The following is a 22,204-nucleotide window of genomic DNA, read 5'->3' on the forward strand; positions in this document are numbered from 1 at the left end:
AGTATTGGCTCCCATATCCACAGTTGTTTTAATAGCATTTAAGACCAACATTTTATAAATATTATTAGAAATAATTATATTTATTTTTATTAACATTAAAATTAATATAATAAAAATATTATTTTTCTCCTAGCTTTGCTTATGTTTGTGTTTTCATAAATAGTAGAGGGGAGAACTAATGATTAATCAATGGGCTGTGCATCACTTGGGAAGTTCCCTGTGTAAAAAGCTCTAAGTTAACATCTTTGCAAAACCATTAGGAAGAATTTCCCAATAATCCATTTAAACATATCAGATTAATGAGGAATTAAATGCATCTGCACTTATTCTTGGTGTGGATTTCAACTGTTTCTCAAAGCTGAACTGAGCCAGGGCCTGCTCAGCAGAAGAAAAATTGAGAAGGCTAATGGAGAGAGCCATTAGCGTAGGATGCAATGGTGTGCAACCTGGTGGGCACACACGGTTTGAAGCCTCACCCTGCCCTGACGCCTGCATTCCTAATTCTGTGCATTCACATGTTGACTTAACACTGGTTTATTGAGCATTTACTATGTAACGCTGTTCTAGAGACCGAGAAATACAGCAGTAAACCAAGTAGGCTTACATTCTGGCAGGAGGAGTCAGACACTCAACAAATATGCAAATACAGACATATATATTGGGTTGCAGGGTTAGAGAAGAAGTAGTGGGAGCTAAGGATGGTGGGGAGAAGCCCTGTCTGATAAGCTAACACGTGAGCAGAGACTTGAAGGAAGTGAGAGACTCAGGAAGCTACCTTGACAAGGAACGATCCGGGCAGGGAGAAGAGTAAACACAAAGGATGGAGGTAGTAGCGTGTGCTTGACCTGAGGCCCAAAGAGGAGGCCCAGGCGACTGGATGAAGTATGTGCACAGTGTGTGTATGTGTGTGTGCAGGTATTTGGGGGAGGAAGGGAGGCAATCACACAGGGCTTCCAGGGAGGTGAGGACTATGAATTTTCACTTAGCATAATATTTTCAAGATTCACCCATGCTGTCACACAAATTAATATTTTGTTCTTTTATATTGCTTGGATTCCTAGTTGTATTCTAGTAATTTGTTTATCCATTCACCAAATGATGACTATTTAGGTTGTTTCCAGTTTGGGGTTATTCAAATAAAGCTTCTATGAATATCTACATACAGTCTTTGTATGGACAAATGTTTTCATTTATCTTGGAAAGCCATCCATCTATCAACTGATTGACTGACTGATTGATCTGCTCACTATGTATCATCCAGTAATGCCATTCCTAGGGATTTACCCAAGATAAATTCCAGACTGTTTTCAAAAGTGGCTGTTATCATTCTGCATTCCCACCAGTAACACATGAGAGTTCCAGTTTCTCCACATTCTTGTCAACATTTGGTATTGTCAGTCTTTTTTAAGTTCAGCCCTACTAATGCATGTGAAGTGGTATCTTATCATAGTGTTAATTTGCATTTCTCTGAAGACTGGTGACACTGAGCATTTTCTCATGTGCCTTTAGGAATTTATAAATTTTCTTTGCTGAAGTGTTTTTTCAAATTTTTGCCTTTTAAAAAAATTGAGTTGTCTTAATATTGAGTCGTAAGGTTCTTTATATATTCTGGCTATATGTCCTTTGTCAGATATATGTCTTGCAAATATTTTCTCCCAGTCTGTGGCTTACCTTTTCCATTTTTAAACTGTGTTTTATAAAGAAAAGAAGTTTTTTTAGATCAAAGTCCATTTTAATCATTTTTTCTTTTACAGTTCATGCTTTTTGTGTCTCATTTAAGAAATCTTTCCCTACTCCAATGTCACAAATGTATTCTCCGAGAAGCTTAACAGTTTTTGCAACTAAATTTAGGTCTATGATCCGTTTTGACTTAATTTTTCCATATGGTGTCATGTAACAGTTGAGATTTTTTTCCTATGCAGGCAGATATTCAATGGTTCAAGTACCATTTATTGAAATGGCTATCTTTTCTCCACTGAATGACCTTGGCACTTTTATCCAACATCAACTGGCCACATACAGGTGAGTCTACTTCTGGACACTTATCCTGTTCCATTCATCTGTATATCTCTATCCTTACACCAACATGCATAGTCTTGAATACTAGGGCAAGTTAATTTTAAGATGTCTCCTGGATATGTAAAAATTATATCTGAGTTGAACTACAGTTTATTTATATATCCAGGCAGCAAATAAATGTGAGAATCTGGAGGTGAGGGAAGAGATCTGAGATATCACCTTGGAAACCATCAATTTAGAGATGATTCTTAAGGCAGGGGACTAAGGGACACTCTGTAGGACACGGACATAGAGAAGGGAAGGGGCTGCGGCCTGAACACCCCACCTGCGTGCCCACTCACATACTTTCATCGGCCTGTATTAACGAAGTGCTGGGTCTCCCCAGCCTCCCTCATCTGTAAGCAGTGCCAACAACGTCCAACACAGTTCCATCCAATTTGGATCTGCCAGATTTCCAAGGAGCAGAAAACTTGACCCTACAAATCAGAGTCCCGAATTCAGCCCAGAGGCTCAGAAAGTTGCTCCAGTTTTCTAAGCCTCAGTTCTCAAATTTGGAAAAATAGAAATTCAGTAACTAGCCAAAATCATAGGGTTGTTTGTGGACAACTAATAAGAATAAAATGTAAACATTTAGACATGCAAGCCCCGTGAGGAAAATCCAGCCGTCCCTCTTTCTAATCAGGGTGGTGTGAGTTTCCTATGACCCATTTCCACCATTTCCACATTTATGAACCGTGATCAACATTAGACACTGAAAACACAGGAAAACAACTTCTGGACAAATCACCGTGAGCTCAAATGACCCCGCAGACTCTGTGGCCAGCTTGACCCCACCACTCCATCATCAAAGAGGACCATGGTGAGAGCCTGAGGGATGAGGCACTACTTGTTGATGCTGGCAGGGATCAGCAGAAACATATGTTTTCATGCTGAAAACAGAAGACACAGATGTGGGCACACTTAGAATGCATTCCTGGCACACAGTGGGTACTCCGTAACTACTTGGTGAACAAACAGACACAAAGAAACAGCAGTCATTTGAACAATCAGCTGAGAAAACAGAGACTCTGTGATCAAGCTCTCCATCAGGTATGGAACAGATGCAGTCGCAGGAATGATAACAGTCACAAGGAGAGCTGAGGGTGGCTCCCTGCCGGTACCGCTCTTGGCAGTTTATGGGAAATTATTCATCCTATGGAGCAGCACTATTATTAACCCCATTGTACCAGTGAGGAAACACAGGCAGGAAGGTACTAGAAATACTCCCACTTCATAGGTTAAGGAAACTAAAACCCACCGAAATGGCAGGGCTGGGACTTGAACCTAGGTCATCAGGCTATGGGGTTCCACGGACTATGGCTCAGCTATAATACTACGAGATATTCTCTCCCATCTTCAGAATGTTTGCTTCACTTCAAGTAAAAGACAGTAACTAAAAATTCTCTTTCCATCATCTGTTACCTTAAAACAGCCTAACTCACAAAACTTCACAACGCAAGCCCAGGTATTATGGAACCCACCAAGAACAGCAAGTTCAGTGTTGGCTGCCATTTCTAAGTGGACAGTGTTAATTCCCTCCACTTAGTTGAGGGGCGGAGAGAGGTGTTGAAGGAAAGAGATGAGATGACAAGTCTGAAGTGGCTTCATCACAAAGCATCCATGGCTGTGATATGTAGCTGTGTCATCCATGGCAACATTCGCCTGAATGGAGATTGTATTATGGACATTGTTCTGGGATGCCTGAGGCTAATGACATGGGACATGCCGGAAATTTATGTATTTCCTACATAAATATGCAGCTGAACATATTTATGTAGGAAAATTAAAGAACAGACTGGTTAATCACTGGTAAGAAGTGAATGCCCCCTCAATGATTACCCTTGTCATTCGTGCCAGCCAAAACACACCCAGTTCACAATAGAGATGCAAGTAACTTTTCAACCTGCAACTGACTGCTAGAAATTGATTTTAGTAGTTGCCTCTATCCTGTGATATTTTAGAAATCAGGTTATCATGTATAATTAGCTCTCCAGCCCAACTCATCTGTGCCACATTCTATTATAACAATGGGAGAGGGTATGACAATCAAGAAAAGGAAAAAAAACACAGGCATCTGTCTCATAGTTCAATTTTAACAGGAATAAAAATAATTTGAAAGAAAGAACAAATACGTAGATCAGGACCACATCTGCCATCTCATTGCAAGGCACATGCCCATCCTGTCTACAAAGCTTTTGGCATAGCATGTCTGGTGCACAGTAAGTACTTAGTCAGTGGCAGTTCATCTTTTTATTATTATTAATGTTTCTAGCATGAATGGATCTCAGAGAGTCTATTAACTTTCCTTCCTAGTCAAGGGATGCACAAAAATTTAGCAAAACTTCAGATATTAATTTGCTTCACTGTGAGTAGTTATGTTCTGTTTATAAAAATTGCAAACAGATTGATTTCCTTTCTTTGTTTTTTTTTAAATTTTTTAATTTCTTTTATAGAGACAGTATCTAACTATGTTGCCCAAGCTGGTCTCAAACTCCTGGTCTCAAGCAATCCTCATGCCTTGGCCTCCCAAAGTATTGGGACTACAGGTGTGAGCCACTGCATTCAGCATTGATCTTATTTTCATTTGCAATTTTAGCAGCAATATGATATATATAATATTCTTTAATAACAATATTCATAATGTATATGACGTAAGGTATACAAGAATACAACTATTTTATACACTAACAGTAGCAAATAATATTCTCTTTCAAAATTGTGATTCATCGAGGCAGGCTAACATTAGCTGAAACAAGTCCAACTGCAGTGGCCCAAGTCCAGGGCTAGTCAGGCAGCTCTCCTCCAAGCAGTGACTCAGGGCCACAGGCCTCTTGCAACTTGGGATGCCGCCATTTTCCCATAAGGCCTCCAAGATTGTGGCATAAGGGGAAAGGGACAGTGGGAGAATCTCATGGGCCAGGCCTGGAAGAAGTGTACTTCATGTCCATCTGTCTGTTGGTTGTCCAGGCAACGCCAGCCCAACTGAAAGGGGACTATGCGCCCAGGAGAAAAATGAAATAGGGTTGGGAATCACTATTTTCTGTGTCATAAACATTCTCTCCATGGACAATTAACATCTGCCTTGTACTTTACAGATGTTTACATGGCACTTTTCACTATGTCTTATTTATTCATTCAGAAAATTTAGTCAATTAAAAAAAGTTGAAAAGTTGCTATTGTTATTGCCATTTTCCAGGTGAAGAAACTGTGGCTTGGAGAAGTCATTTAGCGTCCAAGCAGATGAGTGGCACAGCCAAGACTTCATTCCCTGACCTCTGCATCCAAATCTCAAGCCCTTTCCACTTTTCTTTGCATCGTATTGAACTTCAAGAAGAACAGAGCTCCTGTGATAAAACAGATTTATGACAGAAGTAGGGTTACCTTTTCACTCCCAATGGGATCCAGTGTCGTGTAGTTCCATAAAAAAGGCACGATCCCCACACAATTCAACAGAACAGCCTGAGAGCAGGCTTTCACCAGTCCATAGTCACATATCAGCCAGTACAGGGAGTGTTTAAAAACTGAAATAGAAGTTAATATCCTGATAATCTCAAAATAATACTTCTAATTCTTATTTTAGAGGTCAAAGAGATGGGTGCAGATACGGGTGAACACGATTAAATCAAAGTTACGGATGTGAAGAAAAACTCTGGGCGATCAGGGTCCAGTTCCTAACCCTGTCCCCTTAACTAGACATGAAACCCATGTGGAATACTCATTGTCATGGTGACAACCGGGTGGATGGAGTTTGAAGACAGGTCAGAACACACTACTAGGTCCACAAAGCCCAAGGCGTCACTGAGCTGGGTGTGAAGTGGCTGTCTGGCACATCTTCTTCCATTGACAAGCTGGCCTTTGTGATGAGAAGGAGGCTCATGGCACAGTCTCAGCTGAGTCCACACTCCTGCAGGCAGGGAGCAGGGAGGACAAAACGTCCCCAGCTTCCTTCTCCATGGTCTCTGCCTAGAGAGCATCAGTATTTCCATGTTCAGCATGGAATAGACTTCCGTAACATTGAAAGCAGTGATCTCTTTTCAAAACAAGGTGTTGTGTGCAGTATTAAATCTGGATTCCAGAAACGCTCGCACGGGGCGACCTTGTGTGCAGAAGTTTATTGCCAAGGTTCCAGTTTATGCCCACAAGGCACACAGCGAGGCTTCTGGAGGCAGCAGCTTGCTTTTGGCGTTCCCTTACAGAGCTCAGAGCCCCGACAGGTTTTGGCTGTAAGAAGTATCCCGCAACTGATTTATTCCTCAATTTCAATTATTTTTTTCTCTACATGAATCATTTCCATGTTTCCAAAGCAGAAGTAGAAAGAAAGAAAAAAAAACTCATAAGGTGAAAAAAACTTCCAAAGTGTTTTGTTTTGTTTTTTTATTAAAAAAAAAAAAAAGCCTGCAATACAGGAATGGATTTGCTATCAAACATCCATTTCAGGAAACCACCAGGTAGAATCGGGCAATTTGATGGGCAATTGGGTCTCAATTTCCCCATCAGGAACAACGTCTGTGCACACACACATACACACATTCACTCCCAAGCCATCCACCTCACCAGACCATGAGCTTTTAGGGAGACTGAATTCCAGCCAGGAAGGCAGTTTCCTTTTCACTGTACCAACATAATGCTTCATTACACCAAGACACAGCACTCTCCGATCTGCCAGGTCAATAAAGAACGAAGCTTAAAATTTACAGTCACCTTTACAATGCTAAGCATTTCAACCTTAAATGAATGTGCAGTCCACCAATCCGCTTCCCGGCCTGCGTCCAGCTCTTCCTGTAGCTGAGGCTCAAATGATCTTCCACGGGGTCCATTAGTTCCTCTTGGCTGGTCCCTGGGTTCAATGCAACGCTCCCAGCAGGTACGGTAACTGCCACTCATCTGAAACTCCCAAGTTACACTCTGCCTCACTGACAAGGGCATGGGGCGCTGCCTCCTATTCTGTTTTGTGGGTTCTTTGATCACCAGAAGGAATTTCGAGCCACTGTGCTAAGTAAATCAAGTTACTCATAGGCTGGGATCCCAGAAGCCGCTGGGTTCCTCCATATACCATCAGAAGCTGAGCTTCTCCAGAGGCCACTGAAGAGGCTGCTCAAGAACCCTACAGCAGGTTGTCCCAGAATTACCCACCATGACCTAGGTAGCTGACTAAATGCCACAGCCCACCTGAAGTTTCCCCAGGCAAACACCTAGAGTGTCTCATGACTAAGCAAGATGTCCTATGGAGCTAAAAATAACCCTCCTATCCCTTCCTCCTCCTGCCATCCCCATCTCTCTAACCCTCTGTGGTCCTCAAAGGGCATTTAAGATTTGAGTTTCCTGGCCAGAACGTGGGCAAGTGCTTGTATTTATTTGCTATCTACTAACTGCTGCCATAGTAGATGGCATTTCTAAAACGGTATAAAACATCTACCAACAACATCAGGTTTTTGGTATTCTCTATGTGACTGTTAAAATAAAAATGGACCTTGGCTACCTATAATGAATGAGCCAAGTAAAAGCACTCCAATCCTGGCGTCCAATTCTATCAGCTGATATTTGACACAGGGTTTGACAGTTGACAAATTGTCTCTCCATGGTTCCCTCTTAACAGCTCCATGAGGCGGCAGGGCCAGTACAATCATCCTTGCTTTGTATCTGAGCAAAGGACATTGTGGACAGATTAAGCAAGGCTACAAAATCGGTGAAGAATTCCGACTTTCCACTACAGCAAGAGGTCTCAGTGCATGGCTAGCCCTAGGCAATGCCAGAAACATGACGACGTAAGTAATACTTCTTTTTAATAGCAAAGAAAGCAAGCCAGTAAGATGTCCAGCTTGGGAAATATGAAGTTGGCAAGGACAAAAGACGCCTCCAAATTTTAAAGAAAAAAAAAATTTCTCTCTCGGTTAACCCTCACTACTCCATCAAGAGTAACAGCAGAGTCCAGGTATCCCCTGGAAGCGGGTCAGGTTCGGGTCTGCACTGTCTTCCTTGCTTCCAGGTACCTTCCTCCTCCCAGGCCGCACGGAGTCCCGGGCCCGGCTCTGGGCGCTGTGTTTACAGGCAGGGCGGCAGGAAGGACATGACCTCCCCGGCTCTGCGGCAGGTTAAGCAGCCTGATTGAACGTGGCTGCTAATTAAGGGCCCCTCTTGTCTGGCAGGGCCACCGGGGTACCTTCTGCACTTGTTCATGACCACTGCACCTCGCTCAGAAATTAACTCTTGATGAGTGCAGACAGGGGCCCAGCTGGTCCTCCCGAGTCCTCCCAAGTAGATAAATGAAGTGTAATAAGAATGCCGCTGACTGCCAAGGGAAGAGGGGCTCTCCGTGACCTCTTGGTAAAATCCAGAGTATACTTTTACTATGACTTAATTCTCTGCACTGGGGACACCTAACGTAGCCAGGAATGGTGTGAACAGACCACTAGCCACAGGGACAGCATAGAAGCGTCCATCACTAGACGTCCACTTCATGAAGTAGGAGTTAAAAGAATAAAGAAGTAATTTATGAGAAACTAATTTTCAATTGGCAAATATTTTCAGGAGGTGTGATGACCTACTTTTCTCCATAACTCTTCATGGGCCCAGGGACAATGGTGGCTCCTATTACAGTTTGCAAATGGTACCATCATTCCGCTCAGGTTTAAAATATTAAATGCTCATCTTCTATCACTTACAGAGGGATTCTTTCCCTGAAGCTCTATTTAAGGAGAGGGAAATTGCGGCCGTCATTGTCCAGGCCTCCCAGATACAGAAACTTGGTAGACAGATGTTCTGGGTCACATGGCTAAGCTGTACTGACATGCTGCTCGAGTCCAGAGGTATCGCCATTGAGTTCAGCACAGTCAGGACCAGAGCCTTTTCCACCATTCATCTCAGGAAGCCAACACACACAGCTGGTAAGGGGGAGGGCTTGGAGCTAGGAGACTGGGAACTGTGTGTGGTCAGAAGCCACCTCACTGCCCTGGCCCACAGTGTGTTTCCCTGTGTGACATCATCTTTGAGATATGACAGAGACAAAAAGCAGGCTGAGAGTCCCTGCTCTGGACTCTAGATCACAATGAAGCCACATCTTTCTACAACTTTTGAAAGAAGCAGGTGAGGTTTCCAAAAAAAAAACCAGGTGAGATGAAAGGTGACGGTCAGTGTGCTATCTTTTGACCGCACAGCAAAAAAGTGGTTGCCGGGCTAGAAGCAAGATGGAAAGATGAAGAAATGGGCAGAAAAGGCATTTGGTGCCTTGATGAAAAATTTCAAAAATAAAAGGGTCCCATGGTGAAACTAGAACAATTCCCAGAAGACTAAATGTGGGAGGAATGGGACGAGGTAGGGGAAGTCAGTAGAGACTCTAAGTTGTTTAAGAGAGCGTATTACTTATCTATTGCTGTGTAACAAATGAACGCAAAACTAAGCAGCCTAAGACAACTTAAGAAACCCACGGTTTCCGTGTGCCTGGAGTCTGGATTGGCTCAGCAGGATGCCTTTAGCTCAGGGTCTCTCACAAGGCTGCACTCAAGGTGTCAGCGGGCACTGTGGTCATCTCAAGGCTTGCCTGGGGGGGTGGCTCCGCCTCCACTTTGTCCCTTCCCAAACTCATCTGTAGTCTGCCACAGGCCTCGGTGCCCCAGTAGCTGCTAATCTTTTGCCACGGGGCTATTCATAGTACGTCAGCTTGCTTCCCTCAGAGCTGGGGGTAGGGAGAAGAGGAAAAGCAAGCAAGACAGAAGTCACCCAGAAGTGCAAAAAAGGAGTTGCCATCCCATTACTTTTGCCATATTTGATTTGTTAGAAGTGATCCAGTAGGTCCGACCCACCTGCAAGGGGAGAGGCTTACGCAAGAGCATGAAAACCTGAGGACAGAGACCACCAGGACCAACAAAGGCTGCGGACCACAGAGACACTCTTTATTCATGGAATAAACCTGGAGCCTGATTCTCCCACAGCGAGCCTCCTGAAATGATAGATGCTACGGAGGGAGGCCACATGCTAGGCCACATGTCAGCATTATTATTGTTCATCATTCATTCAGGGCCCACAAAAGCGAGAGCATCTCCATACGGGTGTGGATTTTAAAATCAGGAAAGCAGGCCAGACTGAATTCATGCTTAGGCACAGCTGCTCAGAACTGACCACCCTAAGGGGCCCACTGTTAATAACTCATCCTTTCTGATGATCCGCCCACTGCCTGGTGTGGCTACTGCCACTGTTCAGCTCTGTCCCCTGCCCTGAGAAACATGTGCTGCCAGAGGTTCGTCCTCACAATAATAACCGCTAACGCTGAGTGAGAGCATGTGATGGTCAAGTACAGAGTCTGGCACTTTATGTTCATCACCGCATTTCATTCTCACCACGACCCTGTTCTGTGGATCGGGCTGGACGCATCAGGAGGTGGGAGTCCCTGTCGTCTGGGCACTGATCAGTGCCTGAATGTTCTCAGGGACACTCCCCTTCATTAAAGCAGATAGTTAGACATTAACAGCTCTCATGACTCAATATATAACTGAATCGTTATATTATGGGCACATTGCACAACTGTTCACTTAGAAAATCTAAAAGAATCAGCTAAAAACTATTAGAAAAACTTAGTGAAGTGTATAAAATGAAACACTACCGTGCCACTTTAGGACTCTGGCAATAGCTAAAAAGTAAGTTTTGTGATAACTCATGTTCATTGTAGAAAATCTAGAAAATTTAAAAAAAAAAGTAAGACTAAGGCATTAAGTCACTCATGACTTTACCAAAAGACATTTTGGCATATTTTCTTTGATGCATTTTTTTATGTTACATGGGTGACTATATCATTGTATTTTTAAAAATTGTTGTCATACTACACTAGCTGAGCATCTTGCTTTTTTCACTTAATGTAACATTGGGAGCATTTTCCCCTGCTCATGTTCTTCAAAAACCCAAGGTTAAATGGTTACTGAATAGCTCATCATATTATTACAACCTAATTTTAAAAAACTATTTCCTTTTACTCATTTAATTAGTCAAAAAAATCAAATTTTTTTCCTCTGTTCCCCATTTCCTGTCTTTAAAAAATTATTTGAATATCCATTTCAGTTCTTCTATTGGCTTAACACATATTTATTTACATTTTTAAGTTGGCTGCAAGTTAGAAATATAAGTTTTCACAGTCTGCCTACAGTCAATACTGTACGACCTCTATAATAAAGAACTCTTCTCGCCATCGAGGTCCGTATCTACCCCTGGTCTTTACCTTACAGCTGTTACATGTATCTCATCTATAGATGTTATAAGCCTCGCAAGACAGTGTTATAATTTTTGCTTAAAATTCTTATATGATTAACAATGAAATTAAGAAGAAAAAAGCAGAAAGAAAACTAGTATTTTGTATTGATCCAAATATTTACCAGTCCAGTAGTCTTTACTCTTTTCCAAGGACCTGAGTTCCCAACTGGTATTATTTCCCTTTAACTGAAAGAAATTCCTGCAGCATTTCTTACAGTGCAGGTCTGCTGGTGATAAATTCTTTTTTCTTTTATCGAAAAATGCCTTTATTTCCCTTCAATCTTAGAAGGATATTTCTACAAGATATAAAATTCTGGGTTAGGGCAGGCACGGTGGCTCACACCTGTAATCCCAGCACTTTGGGAGGCTGAGGCAAGCGGATCACTTGAGGGCAGGAATTCAAGACTAGCTTGGGCCACATGGTGAGACCCTGTCTCTACTAAAAAGACAAAAAATAGCTGGGTGTGGTGGTTTGCACCTGTAGTCCCAGCTACTCAGGAGGCTGAGGCAGGAGAACTGCTCACACCCAGGAGGCAGAGATTGCAGTGAGCCGACATCATGCCACCGCACTCCAACCTGGGCAACAGAGCGAGACCTCAACTTAAAAAAAAAAAAAATTCTGGGTTAGAATTTTCTGATTCTCTTTCAGTACCTTGAAGATGTTATTCCATGCCATTCTGGTCTGCAAGGTTTCCAGTGAGAAGTCAGCCATTAACTGGATTATTACTGTATGGCTTTTCTCTTGTTGCTTTCAAGATTTGCTCTTCATCTTTGGTTTTCAAAAGTTTGCAAGAACCAGCGTGGGATTTTTAAATATTTATTCTTATTGGTGTTTCTTGAGCATATGATCTTATACCTGTAAATTTCTACTTGTCACTGAATTCTGAAATTTTTTAGCTATTATTTCTTCTACTATTTTTTTCTGCTCCATTTTCTCTTTTTCCTCTGTCATTTTCCCCCTCTCTGCCTTCAGTTGTTAAGTCCACTCAGTAAATTTTTATTTGAGATAACTGTATTTTCAGTTCTAGAATTTCCATTTGGTTCTTCTTTTTATCATTCTATTTCTCTGCTGAGCTGTCTTATCTTTTCATTCATAGTGAGCATATATCATGTTATTTCATTTAGGATAGTTTTGTTTTGCTTTGCTTTGAGACAAGGTCTTACTCTGTCACCCAGGCTGGAGTGCAGTGGTGTGATCACGGCTCACTGCAGCCATGACCTCCTGGGCCCAAGCAATCCTCCCACCTGAGCCTCCCCAGTAGCTGGGACTACAAGGGCACACTACCATGCCCAGCTAATTTTTGTATTTTTTGTAGACATGGGGTTTCCCTGTGTTGCCCAGGCTGGTCTCAGACTCTGAGGTGGGCTCAAGCAATATGCCCACCCCAGCTTCCCAAAGTGTCGGGATTACAGGCGTGAGCCGTGGCACCCAGCCATTTAGTATAGTTATAACAGCCACTGGAAAACCTTGTGTGACTCTCCATATCTGCTTCCCCTTGGGGTTGGACTTCATTTGATTTCTCTTTTTCTTGAGACAGTATTCTATTTCCTTGGTTCTTCAAATGTTGGTTATTTTAGCTTTGTATCCCAGATGTGAGGAAGGTTAAACTGTAGAGGTTTGGGATTTTGCGATTTTTCTTGGATGACTGTTAGTTCTTTTGGTTGGCAATTAGCTGAACCTGAACTGTAAACTCTGATCCTTTCGGCAGCAAGCACAGATTTTTTTTGTCATTATTGTGATCTGAATCTATTCTATGCATGTATGGTTCAGGGATCAAAGAGGTATATAAACAGAATTTGGGGATCCCCTCTCCAGCCCTTTTCTTCTAGGAGTCCCTCTCACTGCACCACCTGCCCTTGGCCCTGAGCTTACTTGGTGCAGCTCAAGACCTACCTTGTCCCAACGAGGTTCTCCCACCATAGCTGGCCTGCTTCTGCTCACTCTCAGTGGCTTCAGGCAGCTGCTTTCTGAATTATACCCAGTTTTCATAGTTATTTTCTGTATGTGGGGGTGGGAGGGATGGAGGTGGGAGGATCTGTCTGGTAAGATCTTGATCTGCCATTCTCAGAAGAAGAAGTTCCCAGACCTTTGTACCTAAATACCATTCCCCACTAAAAGGAACCAGAGTTCCTTCTAAAAATGTGCAAAGTAAAATATAAAAACAGCTCATTCCAGAGCTGGGTACAAGGTTATGCCTGGAATGCCTTATTATGCCAGAGAGTGAGGAAGTGATCAAAGATCCAAGAGGCCCTGTCAAAAGGAGATGGGAGCCTACTTTTCAAACCAAATCTGGGATAATCTGAGCAAAGAGAATAAGGATCATAATTAATAATAAAATTCTGAAGAAAAGAGAGACTTAATAGTCCACAGTGCTGATTGAGAGAGAGGAAAAGGAAGAGAAGCATATTACTCATTTAATTGGCAGATAAAACTGAATGTATTTGTCATGTACAACACGATGTTTTGAAGTACCTACACATTATGAAATTACTAAATTTAGCTAATTAACATATGCATTACCTCTCACTGTTACCATTTGTTACATTTTTAACTGATGACGTATCTCTCATTTATTGGACTGATAACATATCTATTCCTCATTCACTGGATTCTACCCAGAAACAGCACACTTTCACCCTTTCATGGTACAGCTGCCATGCTCTTCACAATGTTATTATTCTAGACTATTACAGTTCAAGCTAGCAGTGACCTATTTATCTTTTAGGATCATGAACAATATATATCACTTCATTTCTAGAAACTGATCTTCAAAAACTATAACCTACTGCAGGACAGGTGAGGCCAGGGAGGCGGACACCTCTGCCTCCAGGAGGCTACTCTGTGCCTCAAGAACCAAAGAACGAGGGGAGTTCGACCACTGCCTGTACAGAGCCCGAATGCCCTCCCTGCTGCTGTTCTAATGCATGTCCCATCTGCAATGTTAGAAAACAAGCTTCAGCTTGATACAGTGGAACTTGGCAGATGGCACAGTTTGCTTCTTACAGAACTAAGTATGAAAATAAATTCATTTAGTAGTGCTCCTTGGAGAAATGTGGTTCAGAAGTCAAATAATTTTAAAAGACCTCTTTCCCATGTAAGACACCCATGAAACAATGCTCTGGTCATAATTAGTCTCTAAACTTTCAAAATGCCTGCTTCAGTGACCTCACCTGCTATTGAACACGATGCCTGCAGATGGTGTGAGGTGGCCGAAGGGTGGAGGACTGGCAGCGGGGGCTGCAGCGGCTGGTGTGACCAGCCACTCACCTGCTGAAGGATCAGGGAGAGACACTGTGTCTCTCTGGGTCTCGGCTTCTTAACCTGTGAAACCCAGGGGTTGGGGAAAAGCTCGCCAAGCCCCCCTCCTGCTTTGGCATCCTGTGAGTCTTTATTGTCCTGGGCTAGCTGGGACCCCTAGGACACTGGGTGGCTCCTTCCACCCCACATGATCATTCTGCTCAAGAAGAACTTGCAGGAGCCACAGACCTGCCTCACAAACATGAGGAAGCGCATCCTTCTACAAAGCGAGAGGCTTGAGGTGTGTGTATAGCCAGGTCAAGGTGAAAGCTACTGAGGTTTTGCAGAATCAACTCTGTATCAAATCTTCTCAGAGTCTGATCAAACTGGGAGGTAACAGATTCTCAACAAATCTCAAGGACAGGGAGGAAAATATCTACCTACTATGGAATTATCTGTATTTTTTCTAACACACAGAGTATGTTAGCTAAAGCTTTAATGCCCCCTATCCTTTCTGTCACTTACGGTACGCTTTATCCTTTGATTTTTGATCAACTGTTAGTTGCAGAATGAATATGCCTAAATTATCACTGAAATCTAGCAAATTATGTCTTAGAATGTTAGTTTTAAAAATAAGTTTAAAAATCATTTTTATGAGTCTTTGTAAGCTCAAAAATATAGCTCTCATTATTTTGACTTAGTTTGTTTAAATTGCTAAGAAAATTATTTCCTCAAAAAACAGACACTGTACTCTTCACCAAATTTAGTATGTTGAAAACTGAAAATAAGAAATTACATATGAAAGAGCAAGCCAGAGAAAACATACCAATATACAGAAAAAATAGAGGAAAAAAATACTAAATTTTTCACCTCTGACTTTTCCTCCTTTTAAAAAGAAAAAAATCAGGGCTGGCGCGGTGGCTCCCACCTGTAATCCCAGCACTTTGGGAGGCCGAGGTGCGACGATGGCTTGAGTCCAGGATTTCAAGACCAACCTGGGCAACAAAGTGAGACCCTGCCTCTATTAAAAATAAAAAAATTAGCCGGGCATGGTGCTACATGCCTATGGTCCCAGCTACTTGGGAAGCTGAGGTGGAAGGATTGCCTGAGCCTAGGAGTTCAAGGTTGCAGTGAGCTGTGATCATGCCACTATACTTCATCCTGAGCAACAGAGCGAGATTCTGTCTCAAAAAGAGAAGAAAAGAAAAGATCTACCAGAAGCCTTGGGTCCCTGTTTTCTGGCAATATGCTAGGCATATTTGCAAATATGTAAACTGCATGGATAATTTTGCTGTGACGAGGAATGTCACTTTACCAGACTATAACTTTAGTCAGCATTCCTCTGAACAAACTTGCTCATGATACTAAGCAACGCAAACATGCAGCCAAACAACTGGTGTTTTAATATTCTAGCTTCTATTTCTTCCACGACATAATTTCCTGTAATAATCTCACTCATGCCTGAACTCCACAGACATTCTTATTTATGTTTTTCAGGTCAGTATGCCAACAGCAAGAAGACTTGTTCTTGAAAGGTTGAGTTTTTCAAATGAGTCCTGAAAGAATTCTACCACACTGCCTATTTCCCAAGCAGGGATCATGGGAGAAAGCAAATTTTTAAGAAAATGGTTCTAATGCCATTTTGTTAAAAGTACTGAGAGATTTACAATGATCAAGTAATATGCCAGTTTCTTTCAAAGGATGCCAACATTTGATGCCAACATAATTACAAGTTGGAAAACTGTATAATGAATCAGGCGGCTCATAATTTCCCTTAGAATATGTATGCACAACTTATTAAATGACATAAAAAGCAAAGAGTCACGGCAAATGTTGAAACCTTAAATCTGAGTTTCATTGCTTTGGGGCATTTTCGTCAAACTCCATCATCTGGAAGTACCTAACAATAAGAAATATTAGGTCACAAGCTGTTTTAGAAACACCTGTAATACCTTCACCTAATGAGGCCAATAAACGAGAGCTTCGTGTTCCTCATCAAATAAGAAAACTTAATAGTCAAATCTGACATAATAAGCCCAAACTCAAACCCTGTAGAAATGGAAACACTCACATGGAGAGCATTTTCTCCTCCAAATTTTCGATTCTGCCAGGTCCCTCCCCCAAAGCCACCTGGTGGAAAAATGTGCCCCCCAGTGCTAGGTCAGCGTGGGTTTCCCAGAGTAGGGCTTAATTCACGTGGTGGTCTTTGGAGGCTCAGAAAGAATAGAATAGAGTTTTCTCTTGATGGTCACTGTCCTCACCTCCTCCTGCTCTCCCCCAAACACACTACAACCTAGGTAAGGAGAAAGACCCTACTGACATCTTATTCAAAACCCCCAATCCCACCCCTTTCAAGGTACTTGCCAGGGAGGTAAATGGTGGACTCTGCAGGTTTCCTCCTCCAAAATTATTTGTATACTTTGTCTATGGTCACTGTCTCCCCAAAAGGGCTATACTATCATTTTCTTCCAACTAGGGCTGTCAGATTTCACAAATAAAAATACAGAATGCCCATTTAAATGTGAATTTCAGATAAACAACAGATAATTTCTTAGTATGTCTCAAACCATGCATGGGATATACTTACACTAAAAAGCTATCTGTTGTTTATCTGAAACTCAAAATGAACAGGGCATCCCGGATCTTATCTGGCAAATTTATGCAAAACATTCATAATATGGGGAATGAGAAATTAACACAGTTACCTCTTTCTGGTAGTCCAGGAAGTAGAGAAAAGGCAGCTCTAAGAAGGGGTAGAGGTGAGAAAAGGGAAAATGTAAAGAGAAAATAAAGCCTTCCTTATTTTGGTAGAATTCCATGTGGTCCTTTACAAACTTTAACGTGCATACAAATCACCCAGGGACATTGTTAATTTAACATGTGGGTTCTGATTGGATAGGGTCGTGGAGTCTGGAATTCTCCATTTCTAATCCCTCTCCAGGCAATGCTGATACTGCTGGTTCAAAGTTCGTTTCACTGGTAACAGAATTCCAGCCTCCTTTATTCCAGGAATTGCATGGGGTCAAAGGCAAGAAGACCCAGTGCAATGGGTGGAGAAGCAGGTGGAGGAGTGGGGGCCCTGTGAGGGCCAGGGAAGGCCATGTGAGTGTGTGGATGTGTGGCTGAGGGAAAGGAGGCCAGGGATCAATGAAGCTTTGCTTTTTTTTTTTTTTTTTTTGATGGAGTCTCGCTCTGTCACCCAGGCTAGGATGCAGTGGTGCAGTCTCGGCTCTCTGCAACCTCTGCCTCCTGGGCTCAAGCAATTCTCCTGCTTCAGGCTCCTGATTAGCTGGGATTACAGGCATATGCCACCACATCCCACTAATTTTTTTGTATTTTTAGTAGAGATGGGGTTTCACCATGTTGGTCATGCTGGTCTCAAACTCCAGACCTCAAATGATCCACCTGCCTTGGCCCCACAAAGTGCTGGGATTGCAGGCGTGAGCTGCTGCACCTGGCCTCAATGAAGCTTTTCTAACAGTGAAGGTGAAATACAAAGATCTGGTCTCTTCTGAGGTTTCTTCTAATTCTGCACTGTGAGAAATAACCACTATTGTCATCCATACTAAGACATGAGTTTTGAGCAACAACAGCAACAACAAAAAATGCACACACAGCAAAAGCAGCAAACAGTTTTAGACATTCATGCTTCTCATATTATTACTGAGAAACAGAGCAGTACGGTTAAGAATCCAACACAAATGCCTTGTCACATTTGGACAAATGAGTAAAGACGGGGGATAGGTTGTGTAGAATTCATCAAATTGGTGCTCCTAAAAAGTGAATTGAGATTTCGGGACCTGGCCATGGTTTGACCCTTAGTGATGTGTGTACCTATATGCACACCAAAACAGGCACTCGCTTCACTTTCCAAAAGTTATTTGGAGAAAAGTTGTTCTAGTTCAGGGCGTTTACATAGACCAAGGATGGTCAAATGAGACTCCAGGGCAAGTACATGAGATTTTTACCAGTTCCTTGATACCTTTGACTCAAGACAGAAAAAATGTCATTAGGAAAATGGTAATTATTCTTGTCATTCACAGAAGCCTACAATTCTCCCACCCAGGAAATTCCACTACTCAATTAATTGATTATATGGAATAGGATGCCTCCACTAGTCATCTAGTCAAATGTGGACACTGGTCTGGGTTTTAACTTGTGGGAAATTGTTTTTCTTTAACTCAGGGGACTCTAAAGTACAATGGTTAAGAGTACCAGAGTCAGACTACTTGTGCTGAATTCTGGCTCCAACACTGTCTCCCTGGGTTCCATACTACTCTTAGTCTCAGTTTTTTTTTTTTTTTTTTTTTTGAGACGGAGTCTCGCTCTGTCGCCCAGGCTGGAGTGCAGTGGCGCGATCTCGGCTCACTGCAAGCTCCGCCTCCTGGGTTCACGCCATTCTCCTGCCTCAGCCTCCCGCGTAGCTGGGACTACAGGCGCCCGCCACCACGCCCGGCTAATTTTTTGTATTTTTTAGTAGAGACGGGGTTTCACTGTGTTAGCCAGGATGGTCTCGATCTCCTGACCTCGTGATCCGCCCGCCTCGGCCTCCCAAAGTGCTGGGATTACAGGCGTGAGCCACCGCGCCCGGCCTTAGTCTCAGTTTTTACAGCCGTAAAAAGGGATCAATAAAAGAATGTCTGGCTGGGGCAACATAGTGAGACCCCATCTCTATAAAAAATTTTAAAAATTAGCCAGGCCAGACATGGTGCATGCCTGTAGTCCCAGCTCCTCAGGAGGCTGGGGTGGGAGGATCACTTGAGCCTGGGAGGTCAAGGCTGCAGTGAACTGTGATCACACCACTGCACTCCAGCCTGGGTGACAAAGGAAGACCCTATCTCAAAAAAAAAGAAAATGTGACTGTCACTAGGCTGCTGTGGGGGATAAACTTAATAACGTATGTCTAGGAAATACACAGAAGGAGTTCAGTAACATTGCCTGTTAATACCTTGTCACTGTAGTTACTGTTTCTTTGCTACTTTGCATGAAGCTCTGAATTGCTCAATGTTACCCTGAAGCTGGGGACTAACCATCCTTCTCTGGATTGCCTTCCGCCACTCAGCCATTCTAGTAATCAAGCTAAGCCTCTACTGAGGTCCCAGGACACACAGTTGTATGGGTAAGCCAATGCGGCCAATGAAATGTGTTGTAGATATAGAAAATGAGCTATCGGAAACGCTGACTTCAGGAAGTGGAGATACGCGGCACAGCTCCAAAGGCAAGAAGCCCATAGCCACCACGAATCTAGTAAGTCCTCCCTGCTTCTTGCCTTACATCCACAGGTGTGAGGGAAATTGGTGGTAAAAATTTCCTTTCCCATGACTCGTAACCTTCTGAGAAAAGCCTTGTGATGATATACTAAGTACTTCAGCAAAGGATCAGAGGAGTCAGCTGTGAGCACTGCTCAGATCTCAGTAAGATTTTCAGTGGCCAAGATTAAAGCTGGCTTCCCTCTGCCACGCCAAGCAACCCAGTCTGGCTACAGTACAGCAGACTGCTGCAGGAACTTTTCAGAGCAAAGAGTAAGCGTTCGATGAAGATGTAGACTCGATTAGAGTGGAAGATGGAAGCAGCAGATAACGGATGCATTACATACCATACTCTTTTCAAAATGAAAAAGCAACTAACATGCAATCCTTCAATATAAAGGTAGATTATAAACATCGGTATTTTTTCTTTTTACTCGCACTTGGAATTACTTTGGTTGTAACCATTTACGTCTTTGCTCAGTCTGGATTTAATCGGTTTCTCTGTTCTTTCCTGTAAAACTGAGTCTTTCCACCAAATGACCCTGCATTCACCTTAATTTGATTTTCTGGGTTTTCGTCTTTTAAAAGTCATCACAGATCTTATGCCATAGTTGTGATCAGTTCTCCAACATTTGTCTGACTATGGCTCAAGATTAAAAAACATTTTCTTCTAAGGTGTGAGATCTCCTAATTCTCCAACACTCACCTATCCTCCACCCACCGGCATTTCTCTCCCTCACCCTGCTCCTCCGCCTGCTTCTTCACCCACTGCACTGGGGCTTCTTGCCTTTGACATCATGCAATTCCTGGAATAAAGGAGACTGGAGTTCTGTTACCAGTGAAACGAACTTTACGTTAGAGACATCCAAACTGTGTGGATTTGGTATAAGCTTCTTTCAAAAAGTACTACTCCATTATTGGGAATGTTTATGCCTAAAAAAGAAGATTCTGTGTTCTATTGTGTCAGACGCTTTCAAAGTGCAATTGTTCAATTTGCAAACTGCAATTGGTTAACCAAGCTAAACTTAATTAGTCCAACGATCCTACACATCAAACCCTACTGTTTGATGTATTCTGCGAGATGTCCAAGCCGCCTACAGCTGGCTAAGGGTCACAATGAAAAGGCAGCCAGGCTTAGGTCTGGGAACTGAAATGAGCTGTTCTAAGTGGAGCTTTTCTTCCATTTTCTGAGGCTGCACTGCTCTGACCTTCTCCAAATCAATCCTTTGCGGATTAACATGTAAAGCAGTGTCGAATTAATTTCAGAAAGGGAATATGAGATCAGCCTAGGATCATACAAAACATCTAACTCCTAAATACACTAATGCTTCTAGCCATTCAATGAGAAGCTGTCAATAAAGGGAAAAAAGTCGGTGAGGGGGGCGGCCAGAAGGATTTGAAGGTTGGAGCAATCTATCAGACTAGTTAGCACATTGCCTACTTCTGTGGCATGGCTAATGCATTCCTCTAGAAGTTAATCCTATTTCTAAAGACCCTCCCGCGAGGAGCACATAGGCCGTGATGAATGAGAACTAAAATGCATTAAAATTCTCAACAACTTCACCAAAAGGCACACTATTAGATTCTGAGTGTCTAAAATAAGACGGTTCATTAAAAGTGCAGGTCTTAAAGAACCCGCTTTTGTCCCTACACACTGGGGAGAGAGGGGCCAGTGTGTCACTTGTGACACCTGCAGCCAAAATATTTTTACATTAGGTTGTCCAAGTAATCACATGAGAAACACTACATGAAACGGCAAGGGAAGGCCTTTTTCACAAGCGAGCTTAAATAGCGTTATTATGTGCCTACGCTGGGGGAGGATGTGTTTCCCCAGCATTAGCCACACAACGGTGTCATTAAACCCACTTTTAAAAAACAGACATGAAAGAGCACTTAATTTCCCTTGGAGAAGCGGCAGTATTTGAACACTTCTCTTTTTCTCTCATTGTATTTTGCTTGTACTCAATTAAGAGATAATTTAGCCATTTATCAAGATGGAGTCGGGGCTGAGCATTTATACAGGCATTTACTGCAGCTATCCTTACAGGCGAAAATCTGAAACCGTCTCCAGAAGACAGTTCATAGCGGTGGGCCTAATATTGACTGGAAATTACACCTTGACGAGTTAGTTTTGAGTCCCTGTTAACAGCACAGGGTATGGCTGGATGGCCCTCAAGACTGACTGCGACAAATTATAAAGCAACGTCAATGCTAACGCCAGAAACACCAAGGACGAAATACTTGAGCCCCTACAGAACTGGCAGGAAGCAGCAGCTTAGGAGGTTCCGAAAGATGAAAACAAGGACAGAAGCACACCTAGAAACTGGAGGGAATCCACATGGTGTGTTTGTTAAATGAATGAATTAAAGAGAGAATAAGTAGACTCAGATTGCCACCTGGACTCAGGACATTTATAGCAACT

The 22,204-nt window shown here is 42.6% G+C and overlaps 1 protein-coding gene across 7 annotated transcripts in view; it reads right to left on the bottom strand.

The window, feature by feature from the left end:
- Positions 1 to 22,204, bottom strand: part of HLCS (holocarboxylase synthetase) — a 232,874-nt gene that overhangs the window by 45,389 nt on the left and 165,281 nt on the right. The window lies entirely within an intron of this gene.

The sequence above is a fragment of the Gorilla gorilla genome, chromosome 22, assembly GCF_029281585.2.
Source record: "Gorilla gorilla gorilla isolate KB3781 chromosome 22, NHGRI_mGorGor1-v2.1_pri, whole genome shotgun sequence".
Lineage (NCBI taxonomy): Eukaryota > Metazoa > Chordata > Mammalia > Primates > Hominidae > Gorilla > Gorilla gorilla.